This window comes from Mustela erminea, chromosome 9 (assembly GCF_009829155.1).
Source record: "Mustela erminea isolate mMusErm1 chromosome 9, mMusErm1.Pri, whole genome shotgun sequence".
Taxonomy (NCBI): domain Eukaryota; kingdom Metazoa; phylum Chordata; class Mammalia; order Carnivora; family Mustelidae; genus Mustela; species Mustela erminea.
In genome coordinates, this window is record NC_045622.1 from 5,278,214 (window position 1) to 5,290,662 (window position 12,449).

Below are 12,449 nucleotides of genomic sequence, written 5' to 3' on the forward strand. Positions count from 1 at the left end.
GGCAAACATATTTTCATTTTATTTTACTTATTTTTTAAAAAAGTATTCTTGTTAATTTGCATTTTTCTGTTCTGAGTCTGAGTTGCATTCATAAATTTATTGATCATTTGTATTTCTTTGGTGAACTCTCTGTTAATATCCTTTTCCAATTTTCAATTGGATTATTAGAATTTTTCTTAAAGATTTTTTTAAGGACCATTTTATATAATATAGACAGAAGTGCTTTGTTTTGTGTGTTGAGATTATTCTCTTATAGCCAGGAATAGCCTTTGTATATTTCTTTTGTTGTAATGTTTTTATTTTTCTTCATATCTTCTAGGATTTATGTCCTTTTTTTAAAAATTTATATATTTGACAGAGAAAGCACAGGCAGAGAGAGAGAGAGAGAAGCAGACTCCCTGCTGAGCAGGGGGTTTGATCCGGGGCTTGATCCCAGGACCCCAAGATCATGACCCAAGCCAAAGGCAGGTGCTTAACCAACTGAGCCACCCAGGGTCCCCTAGGATTTATGTCTTGATTAGGAACTTCTTCCCTAGCCACAAATTCTAAAACAGTGTCATACATTTTGCTTTTTATGTTTACACTTTTTAAAAAAATTTTAATTATTTTTAAACATATAACGTATTTTTAGCCCCAAGGGTACAGGTCTGTGAATCGCCAGATTTACACACTTCACAGCACTCACCATAGCACATACCCTCCCCAGTGTTTATGTTTACATTTTTATATCAGAATTTATTTGTACGGTGTGACATAGGAATTTTTCCTGAGTAGTCCATTGTTCTAACGTCATACATTCCTTTCTCCAAACATTTGAATTAACGTCTTTATCACAAAAGACTTATTTATCTATAGTTTAGCTCTCTGTGTCGGTGTAGAATCTGTTTCCAGACTTCAGTTCCACTCATTGTCTGTTGTTGAGCTAATGCCACACTTTTATTTGTTGAAGTTTTTAATTAATTTAGTTTAGTTTTTTTTTTTAAGATTTTATTTGTTTATTTGACAGACAGAGATCACAAGTAGGCAGAGAGGCAGGCAGAGAGAGAGAGAGGGAAGCAGGCTCCCCGCTGAGCAGAGAAGCCGATGCAGGACTAGATCCCAGGACCCTGAGACCATGACCTGAGCCGAAGGCAGCGACTTAACCCACTGCGCCACCCAGGTGCCCGAGTTTAGTTTAGTTTCTTAAGTAGGCTCCAAGCCCAGCACAGAGTCCAGCATGGGGCTCAAACTCACCACCCTGAGATCAAGACCTGAGCTGAGATCAAAAGTTGTATGTTTAACCAACTGAGCCAGCCAGGCCCCGCTGGCTTAAGATTTTAAGTAATTTTCTGTACCCCACGTGGGGCTTGAACTCACGAATTCCAGATCGAGAGTAGCATTCTAGGGGCGCCTGGGTGGTTCAGTCAGTTGAGCGCCTGCCTTCTACTAGGGTGGTGATCCTGGGGTCCTGGGTTCAAGCCCAACATTGGGCTCCCTGCTCAGTGGGGAGTCTGCTTATCCCTTTCCCTCTGTCTCTCCCCGCTGGGCTCACGCTCTCTCTCTCTCTCTCTCTCTCCATCACTCTCTCTCAAATAAATAAAAAAAATCTTTTTAAAAAAATCACATGCTGCACTGACCACGCCAGCCAGTCACCCTGAATCATTTACTGAAGTTTTAAAAACACAGTTTCAGAATGACTAACCCAATTACTCCGAGCCCCTCCCATGCCAATCAGCACCCAGAATGTGGTCTCTAAATACTATTTCCCCTTCAAAATAAAAGGCACCAGGGCTCTTTGGTGAAATGGCTGCTTCTCAGTGTGGGGCCAGAACTGAACACAATGAGCCCGTACATCTTGTCACACCAGAAGGCAAGGAAGCGACCCAAGAATACTACAGACACACCAAAAGAACATAGAAGCAAACCTGGAAAGGCTAAAGCTGGGACAATATGAGCATCAAAATGAAAAATAGTGGGTGCCTGGGTGGCTCAGTGGGTTAAGCCACTGCCTTCGACTCAGGTCATGATCTCAGGGTCCTGGGATCGAGTCCCGCATCGGGCTCTCTGCTCAGCAGGGAGTCTGCTTCCTCCTCTCTCTCTCTCTGCCTGCCTCTCTGCCTACTTGTGATCTCTCTCTGTCAAATAAATAAATAAATAAATCTTTAAAAAAAAAAAAATGAAAAATAGTGGAGTAAAAGAGTATTAGATATTTTTAAATCAATGAGTTCAAATGACAGTAAGAAAAACTCATATTTCTGGGGTCCCTGGGTGGCTCAGTCAGTTAAGCATCTTGACTCTTCCAAGATGGAAAATGTTCAGTGTAATTATCCTGCCATGGGTGACTGGTTGGTCCCTGTCTAGGGGATCCCCAAGACCACACCCAGGAGAACATGCCACATCTATCTTATAAAAGAGTGTTGTTGTACTTGACGGATCTGAAGGAATCCAGCTCATGAAGGTGAGTCGTGGTCGCGTAAACACTTGGTGCTTCATGGTCTGGCTCTTCACCTCTACCAGTGCCCCAGCTTTATGCCAGAGCTGTTTTTGAAAAGGCATGGAGGGGCACCTGGGTGGCTCAGTGGGTTAAGCCTCTACCTTTAGCTCAGGTCATGATCTCAGGGTCCTGGGATCGAGCCCTGAATCAGGCTCTCTGCTCAGCAGGGAGCCTGCTGCCCCCTTGCTCTCTGCCTGCCTCTCTGCCTACTTGTCATCTCTCTCTCTCTCTCTCTAATAAATAAATAAGATATTTTAAAAAATTAAAAAGACACAGAGCAGCACCCATGGCTCAGTCAGTTACAACCTACCCGTCGTTTGGGCTCAGGTCATGATCTCATGGATTGTGAGATCGCGTCCCATGTGCCACTCCGTGCTCAGTGGGGAGTTGGCTTGAGATTCTTTCTCTCTCTCCAACGAATAAATACAATCTTTTAAAAAATATATAAAATAATGATAAAATAAAAAGGCACGCAATTCTCTGCTATCGACGGGATGACTTTAATCAGGAATCCGAATGGCTACTTGTGATTCTCCCACTGGGTCTCACCATAGACTCTGCAATGTCTTTCCTGACCACTAACGGTGGAAGGTCTGGTGATTTATGGTCCAAGTGGTAGGGCCACTTGCTCTGTGGTTTGGACCCACTATGGAGCCCTTTCCTCTTCTGCAAACATGAGTAGGGGTGGGAGCACTATTCTCTGCTGGGGACCAAGTTGTCTTCAGGACTTGAGGTCCACCAGCCTTTGTACTTCCTTCTTCATGGGAAGATGCAACCGTCTGTTCTCTAATTTGGAGGGAGTGTCTCAGCGTGCAGCTGGTCACCAACCCTCACAAATTCTACAGTTTCACTTGGGCAGGCTCTCTGAGCGTTCTAACCCTTTCTTCTACGATCAGTCCCAGCAGTTCTAGCGTTCCAACTTCTTAGTGTGTCATAACTTCTCTGTTTCTGGAGGGCGTCCTAAGAGAAAGTTGGCACCATTTCCTCAGGTTCTTGCCAGAGCATGAAATCCAAGATCCCGTGAAAAGTCTCCCAAATCAGTAAAATTTCCCTTATCCAACCCTGTGTCCTGTTGCTCAAGCACGTCCAGAAGCCAGTAGACTGCGCAAACCCCCAGCCCATGCCCGCCCCTACGTGCAGTCTTACAGTTCCTTTTGGGATGTAGTCTCTTTTCTCCCTTATCTGGCTCCCAAACTCCTGACTGGGTTGCGTTGCGACCTAACCCTGGTTCAGGTCTGGAGGAGAAGCACACGTTGCCTTGTGTGAAAACAAAACAAGACAAACACCTCTGCATTATTAACAAGCCGAGGGAGAAATGCTGGTTCTTAGTGGTGAGGCGTGGGCTGTCCGGCTCAGAGGTCTCAGAGAAGTCTGATGATTCAAGACAAGATTCTAGGTCATCATGGCTGAGGACAAGATGTCCTCAGCCCATGTGTCAGGCCCCCCTTCTTTTTCAATCAGGGCCCTGACCTTGGCGTGGAAGACCAGCCCTGCAGGTCGTTGAACTCTCTCTGGAGCTCGGCTACTCTGATGAGTAAGTCCGGGGCCTGGTGCTGGTGAAAGACCCTCGATCCGCACCCAAGAAGCGGACGCCAAGCCTCCACTGGATGCAAACTGCAAGAGGTTTATTGGTTACACAGGCGCCTGCGGACGCATCAGCCTCTGTGGGCTGAGCGCGCCGGGCTAGGTTGGGGAACAGATTATATAGGGCAAGGTTGGGGTGGCGGGAAGCGAGTTTACAGAAGCAGATGCTTGGTTACAGGGGTCTGATTGGTTAACTTAAATCAAGCATTGTCAGGCACTGGGTTTAAGGTAAGGACACAACGGTTTGTTCTGGTGGGCCTTGGCTCAGCACTCTGGAAAGTCCCAGGTACACTCTATTCCTCATTTGTCTTTTCTCTTGACAGACCGGGTGATCACAGACAATAGACATCCTGGTATGTGTTGCCATATGGCTATGGGGACAATCAAGCCTTCAGCAAGGGGAGAAGGGGTCTGTGGGGACATCAGGTTACTTAAACAAGCCTTTAGCAAGGGGAGAGGGGGTCTTTCATTCCCCCCTTTTTCTTTATCATGGATAGAATCTTATATCCATTTGCTTTGTTCATGAAGTAAGTCAGTTTGAGATCCGGTCTGTTTAATTAGTTGATATTGTTGTGTCAGTACCATTGTCTGGATTACTGACAAGTGATCTTTTATAAACTGTACGAGTTTATTTAAGATACAAGGGCCGATTGAAAATTGGGCTATTGATAAGGTAACTTCTTTGTTGTAATCTCAAGGACATTTGCAAACCAAGGGAGGCTCCTGTCCTGCAGGATTGTGATCTCAGCAAGTCAACTATTTATCATTTTATGGCAGTCAGCGGTGTCTGAGGAATGCTACACATATGGAGGGGAGTGGGTGAAGGGGGGATGAAAGGTACCAGCTTTTGCTTTGTCCTCAGCCATCCTCCTGCTCCTTTATTCCCCCCTGAACAATTTTGACCCTTAAATTTTCAAGGTGGTTGAAGGTGGAAGGTCTCATCTTCTATAACTTCTTCGTGCTGAATAGGGGCGTAGAGCTGTCCCTACCTCCTGGGGTCAATATTGATCAGGGTAGGAATGTATAAGGGAGTTTCGAAAGGTGGAGGTAGTTGAATCCAGCGCTGACAGTAAAGAGGTGTCCTTCGTCGTGGTGTAGTCATTGTAGCAATGGAGTCTTGGCACCAAGTAGAGAAACATGGAACAAAGCAACATATTAAGGTTAATAAGGCGATAAGAATGAGAAGCCCAAAAAGGAGATTCGGCCATAGTCCTCCTTCAAACCAGGAACTTAACCATTTACTGAGAGAGAGAGAAGGATCTTGTAGGCCTTAATTTGGGTATTCATATCTTTTATTAGTCCTGTGACATTTTTGTGATAGTCTGGGATGTACACACAACATTCTGTCTTGATAATTGCACATGTGCTACCCTGGGCTGCTGTCAGGACATCTAAGGCCATCCTATTTTGTAGGACTGCCTTGCGTATCTGTGACACTTTGGTATTAAGCTGGGAGATGCTATTTAGTGAATTATTGAGTGCCTTTGTAGTATATTTATTAAGGACTTCTACATGCCACATGACATCCCCTAGTCCCACAGATGGAACAAAAATGGATGCTAAGTGATCATACCATTTAAAAACAGATCGTGTTTATCTCTGTTTTAAGTTGGGGAGATTAGCAGGAGTTGTAATGGTTTTAGTAATGCGTCCATGATTCCAGGAAAATCCCCTTTCCTTCCAAATAGCTCCATGGGCATGTGGTACCAGGAAGGCATATTTAGAGTCAGTATAAATGTTAATTCTTAGGCTTTGGCAATTGCAAAGTGCTAGTGAGCACTATAGCACACCTAACTTTTCTTCTTCTTTCTATGAAAACTGTTTTCATCAGAAAACCAACTGTCATTCGTAATTTTAACAGGGGCATCTTAAACCTGGCCATATAGAATAAGCTAGATTAATAATCTCTGAACATTTTTGCTCTATAGAGAAAGAAGTACAGTGGTCAGGTTCAGGCATACAGGTAACTAGGTTTAAAGTTTGACAAATTTTAAGTTTTATTTCTGGCATCTCTGTTAGTGTAGCCCAGTATTTAATAAGTCGGCCTCCATCATCCATTGGTGGCCTTTGGCTACTAAGACAAATCGGGACCTGATGTGACATTATTACAGTTAGGGACTGTCCCATAGTGAGCTTTGAGGCTCTTTTATGAGGGCTGTTTTAGGTTTTGCTAAAGCATCTGTTTGCAATTGCACCTCAATGGAGGTGGCCTCTAGATAAATATGACTAAGGGATGAAACCAATAAGAAGACCTTTGAGTGGTCCAACCTTAACAATATCCTGATTACAGAGGATCATTGTCAAGTGGGAGAAGAGTGCGGTATGCTGGCTTTTAGGCAATTTCATTATTCCAGTTGTTTAATCATGTGCTGTGGGGTCTGCTAATATCCCCACAAAATAATAAGATTGACTAAAGAAGCTATTGTACAACTTCTCTGAAGTTTACCTCAAATTGTTTAGCTTAGGTAAACAAACATTTAAAGACAATCAAATCTAGAATTTAACATCCATAAAGGTGTGTTATTAAAACAGAATTTTTCTCTCTAAAATAACCCTCATTTACAGAGATAGCCAAATCAGGACTAATTTACTTGTGAAACAAGTTCAGTTTTAACAAACTTGGCCTATTATTTACATAAGCTCAGCAAGAACAATGAGTGTGATCAATAGATCTTTTAGCATCTGCTTTGCTGGAACTTTTAATAAGGAATCTCTAGGTTGAACTTTTAGTAGCCTCTCCGGGCCAGAAGCCAAGCCCTGTACTTGCCATCAGGCATGCCTGCAATACCTGTCGATTTGGGCGAATTTCTCAGTGGGCGAATTCCTCTTCTGAGACCACACCTACCAAGGAGTGACATTCTTTACTCACCTGGTGAGGCTGCTGGGAACTCTGTAAGCAAGGTATCAGGCCAACAGTCCCAAGGGGCTTTATGGCTCCAGGTTTTATAAAGTCAACCTTAGTTCCTTTAAACTGTCTGGTCATATCCGAGTCTTTTCAAATATGACATTCCAGTCAAAGCCTTGGTAAAATAACCCGTGTTTCCAATTCTTTCCTGTTACAAGGAGAACAGATTCTTATTGAACTTATGCAAATGACTGATTGCCATGGAATAATGCTTACTTACTGAGACCTTTTGGTTTCAGAGGGTTCAGATAGAGAGAAAAGCTTGAATGCTTTGAGCTCTTTTATAAATGAGCACTTTTACATCTCTATAAGTTACAGATAACTAGGAGGAAGTATCCCTAGTCTGGAAGAGCAAACATTAGAGAGAACCAGCAATGTTTAAAGTAAGACAAAACATTAAGAGATATAACATTATAATTTCTTTTAGTTTATTTAGTCCCGTGTTACCAAATCTGGTGAATGCGGCTTTAGTCAGTTTTGGAAATTTTTACCCATTTCAAGTTTTAGGATTTTCAAGTATATCAAATATCTGTATTTGTCCTGAAAGTCCTTTATAGGAATCTCCTTGAAGATAAAACTCATTTTACAAGAGAATTAAAACAATTATAAATGACAAAAACTCAGAATGGATATGGTTAAAGCTAAAGAGACACGGGAGTTTACAATTTAGCTGCAAGGAAATCAGGTTATTTTTGTGATACATAACATTTCCATAATTACAGTATCAAGCGATGATCTCTCAAAACATTAAAACTTTAGGAAGTGCGTAGAATCTCTAGAATAGTTATAGTATTTTCCCAAATGTAATCCAAGGTTTATCATCGGTTCAGTAGTATTTCATGAGCAACTTCATATATCAGGGAAAAGCCTGAGTCAAAGAGATTTACAATTTAAATCTTGTCAACGTTTGCTAAGATCTTAGAAAGTTTTGAAGCACATGCCTAAATATAATAGGGATGTTAAATACCTGATAAAACAAAGCATAGAAACTGGTTTTTCTGGGCAGGCAAAGAGAAAATCATTTACATTCTCATAACAGGAGATCAATTAATCTAAGAAAATTTTATCCTTTGAACAGAGAATTTCAGAAAGACCCTTCATAAACCTTTTATAACTTTTCTTTGCATTCAGGTCTTGTCCTAAGCCATTTCTTTCCAAGTAATCATCTCATTTAGGATAAAATTACCTTCCTTTACCTTTAACAAAATGTATTCCCATTCCTTAAATCTTTCTTACTTATTATCTATTTTTCTATAGAGTTTCCCTTATTTCCATCAGTCTTAGTTACACTAAGCAGAATTTGATACTCTTAGAAACCCCTTAATCTCTAGTGAAGACTAAGTATCAACCAATTGTGAACTGTTACAACAGAATTCTTCAGGTGGTAAATTTATGAATCAGTTAAGTGGCAAACAAGTTTACCAACAGATTTAAATACTCTTAGTTTCTTTGCAGTAAGAAGTCAAAAGCACAAACCTATATCCAGTAATTAATGACCTAGCATTTTATCCTGCTTGGTTAAGACCTAGATGTTCATAATTCAATTTCATTTGTCATCCAAGCAAAACTTTAAAGCTTTCAGGTTACCAAAGACTTTGAAAGCTACTTCAGCAATTACCCATTAGAACTTTGAGATAGACAATTAACCATCAGTTTAGTTATTTCTTTGCTAACAAATTTTAATAAATAACATGAGTTTATTTGACCTTCAGTAAACTTCGAAGTTTCACATTTACTGTTGATAACTTAACAGACAGGTCTTATTTTAATTAAATCAACAAACTTAACTTAGTTCCAACATTGATTTACGTTCCATCTGGACCCACTCCACTTTGAATGTTTACCTGAGACATGGTTGGGAAGATCTGGAGTGAGGGGGTGTTAGGTCCAGGGGGTGCTCTTCTTGCTCCTTGACAGTGAAGAGAGAAGGAGCTGTGGTGCATGATCTAGAGGCCAGTCATGCAGGCTGCACACACGTTGGTACAGAAATAGGAGAAGAGGGAAACAGAAGAAACAAAGTGCTGCCAGGAGGCAGAGAAAGGATTCCCAGTTTTGGAGCTCCTAAGCCCCAACAGAGGAGCAGATGCCATGCTTTTTCATTAGCCAGGGGGGAGGGGTTAGGCAGTCCAAGTCAGGCCAGAGAACACAGGAACCTCCCCGAAACAAAGAATTTCGGCAGCTGCTTGGGAATATTCCCTATAGTCTCTGTCTCGAGTCAGACCAACCCCAGTTGGCTCCAGTTATAGCCATTAACACGGGAAGTGAGTAAGGGAGAAGCTCCCACATCTATTAGGAGAAGCAGAGAGAAATAAAGTCAGAGTCCCCTTTGCTAGGGATGGCCCAGCAACCTGGGATTACTAAAAGAAGGCTTATTTACATAATTATCATCCAATATGTCAGGAGAAAATTTACTAGCTGACTCATTGAATCTGGTTTTAGCTCTTAATACCTATCTCTTATATTCCCTCCCAATATGTACGATGTTGCAGACAAGGGGAGGGGGACCTTTCAGATGCTGTCCTGCTCGCGTCCCTCGCGGGAACTTAGGAGCGTCTTGGCTAAGGTCTATCCGTATAAACCCCGGACCAGGCTACTCCATGGAGTAGATGACCGTTATGCCGTATGACGCTCCGCGAGACTCAGGGTGCAGCCCACTCAGACTCCGGAGCCGAAGGCGGTGGAGCCACACAAACATTCATACAGTCAGGCATTCCTCAGATTCAAACAGGTTAGACACCCTCCCTTTAAACAAAATGTAACCTTTATGACCAGTGTAAGGAACATATAACCACATTTAAAGACATTAATAGGACAATTTAGACATTAGACATAGGAGACAAAAACAGCTAACTGATTCAGACGGTCAGGAGGATCCTTCCTGACTCACAGACGGTCAGGAGGAGCACAGAGGCTCCTTCCTGACTCACAGACGGTCAGGAGGAGCACAGAGGTTTCCTCCTAACTCACAGACCCTCGAGGCATCCCCCGGGGTGGCAGGGGAGAAGTCCGAGTTCGTCAACTCCTTCTCCAGCTGCCCACAAACACAGATCAACTACGTAGTTGCTGAAAGGTTGCGGCGCAAGAACATAAAAACAGACAAACAGAAAGACAGAGACACAGATGCTGGCCAGCTTACCTCCCGGTGGGGATTGGCCGGGGTCTTGGGTGGGATTCCAAGAGATCTCGGTGGAACCTCCAAATGAAAGACCCTCGATCCGCACCCAAGAAGCGGACACCAAGCCTCCACTGGATGCAAACTGCAAGAGGTTTATTGGTTACACAGGCGCCTGCGGACGCATCAGCCTCTGTGGGCTGAGCGCGCCGGGCTAGGTTGGGGAACAGATTATATAGGGCAAGGTTGGGGTGGCGGGAAGCGAGTTTACAGAAGCAGATGCTTGGTTACAGGGGTCTGATTGGTTAACTTAAATCAAGCATTGTCAGGCACTGGGTTTAAGGTAAGGACACAACGGTTTGTTCTGGTGGGCCTTGGCTCAGCACTCTGGAAAGTCCCAGGTACACTCTATTCCTCATTTGTCTTTTCTCTTGACAGACCGGGTGATCACAGACAATAGACATCCTGGTATGTGTTGCCATACGGCTATGGGGACAATCAAGCCTTCAGCAAGGGGAGAAGGGGTGCTGTGGGGACATCAGGTTACTTAAACAAGCCTTTAGCAAGGGGAGAGGGGGTCTTTCACTGGCATCCCCTACCCTCCCGCTGTCGGAGGTGACAGCCTCTGTGTGAACTCACAGGGACATCTTCTGAATTTCACAGTAGTCCGCAAGCGGCAATTCATGCTCTCAGACTGTCATCATCGTTTTCTTGTACTTGGAGACAGCCACCAACACCCTCGTGCTCATAGTTATTACCGTAACCTTCTTACAGTTAATCTCTATTACTCAGACACCTGGTAGAGCGCACAGCTAATGGCTTTCCTTCCAACCTCTAACAAATAATTCACCACTAGACAAAGTGGGAATGATCTGTGACGGGTGGGGTCTTCATCATAATAGTAGGAAATTATCCAGTTCTAAAACCCCATTTTCGCTGCTTGTCTATGGAACCCTCCTTCCGGTGACCACTGTCCCAGGACGGATGTTCCAGGAAGCTGACTCTGAAGATAGAGTTAGGTGGAGATGGCCCGGACTTTTATTCTCTTTGTTGAGAAGCTGTAGGAGCTGAGCCTCCCAGAAGAGGCGTGGCCTTGAGTGAAGGGGTTTCCTATAGCTGAGGCAGTCAGAACATTGCCAGCAGGCAGAAGAGCTGGGACAACGTGCCTTTCATGGAAGGTGTAAGGACCTATTTAGCCAGAGCAACTCCATCTTGGTTAAAAGCCATTTTGTTGTTTGTGCAGTAAAATTTAAACTGACGCTGCCGCCCCCCCTACCCCCAAGAAACTCACTGAGAAGCAAGTCTGGGAAACCAGTAAAATGTGGTCAGCTAGTTCCTAATAACAGAGCCCAGAATACAAGGATGAGTTGGACCAGGTGGAGACATCCAATCAGTAAGAAACACACACACTTTTTCCCTAACCACCAAAGAATGTAAACCCCGCCGTTTGGGCGCCAACCTTGAGTACCAATTCTTTTTTTTTTTTTTTTTTTTTTAAGATTTTATTTATTTATTTGACAGAGAGAGATCACAAGCAGGCAGAGAGGCAGGCAGAGAGAGAGGGGGAAGCAGGCTCCCCGCCAAGCAGAGAACCCGATTTGGGGCTTGATCCCAGGACCCTGAGATCATGACCTGAGCCAAAGGCATCGGCCTAACCCACTGAGCCACCCAGGAGCCCCTTGAGCACCAATTCTGACCAGAGTAATAGGTTAGGTCAAACAGCTACTATAGGGTAAATTGTAATTCAATTGGCCACCTGCGTGTGACCTTAACTTGACTACAATCTCATTAGCCACCTTGTGTGGCCAAACTTTTGCTCTATAAAAGGTAGCCTGTAAGATGGGGAGGGGTCACTCTCTTCGGAGGCGGCCCTGACCGGTCAGTCAGTTGATTCTTGAGCCTGTAAGCTGGGGGTGGTTGCTCTCTTGGAGATGGCCCTGGCCGATCAGTCTGACTTCTAGAGCTTGGCACAGAATAGAGCTTTGCAGAACTTTAACTTTGTTTCAGTCTCGTTCCCCTGGCCGATCAATCTGATTTCTAATACTTATCATAAAATAAAGCTTTAAATAACTTTTACTTTGTCTCAGTCTCGTTTCATTTAACAACAGACCTAACAGAAGGAAGTTCAGGATGGGGCATCTCAGAAGCTTACAAACTAGAGCGTCAAGTGAATGGGTTGTGTTGATTCAGTAAGGAAGAATTATTAAGTAAGGAAGAATATTAAATAATGATATCAAGATGTGTTGATTTTTTTTTTTTTAGTGCAATATCGGTTTACTGTCTTGTTTTTAGATGGAGCCCTTACCATTTACAGACGCATACTAAGATGCTGATGGCAGGCTATCTGGAATTTGCTTCAAAATAATAGATTGGAA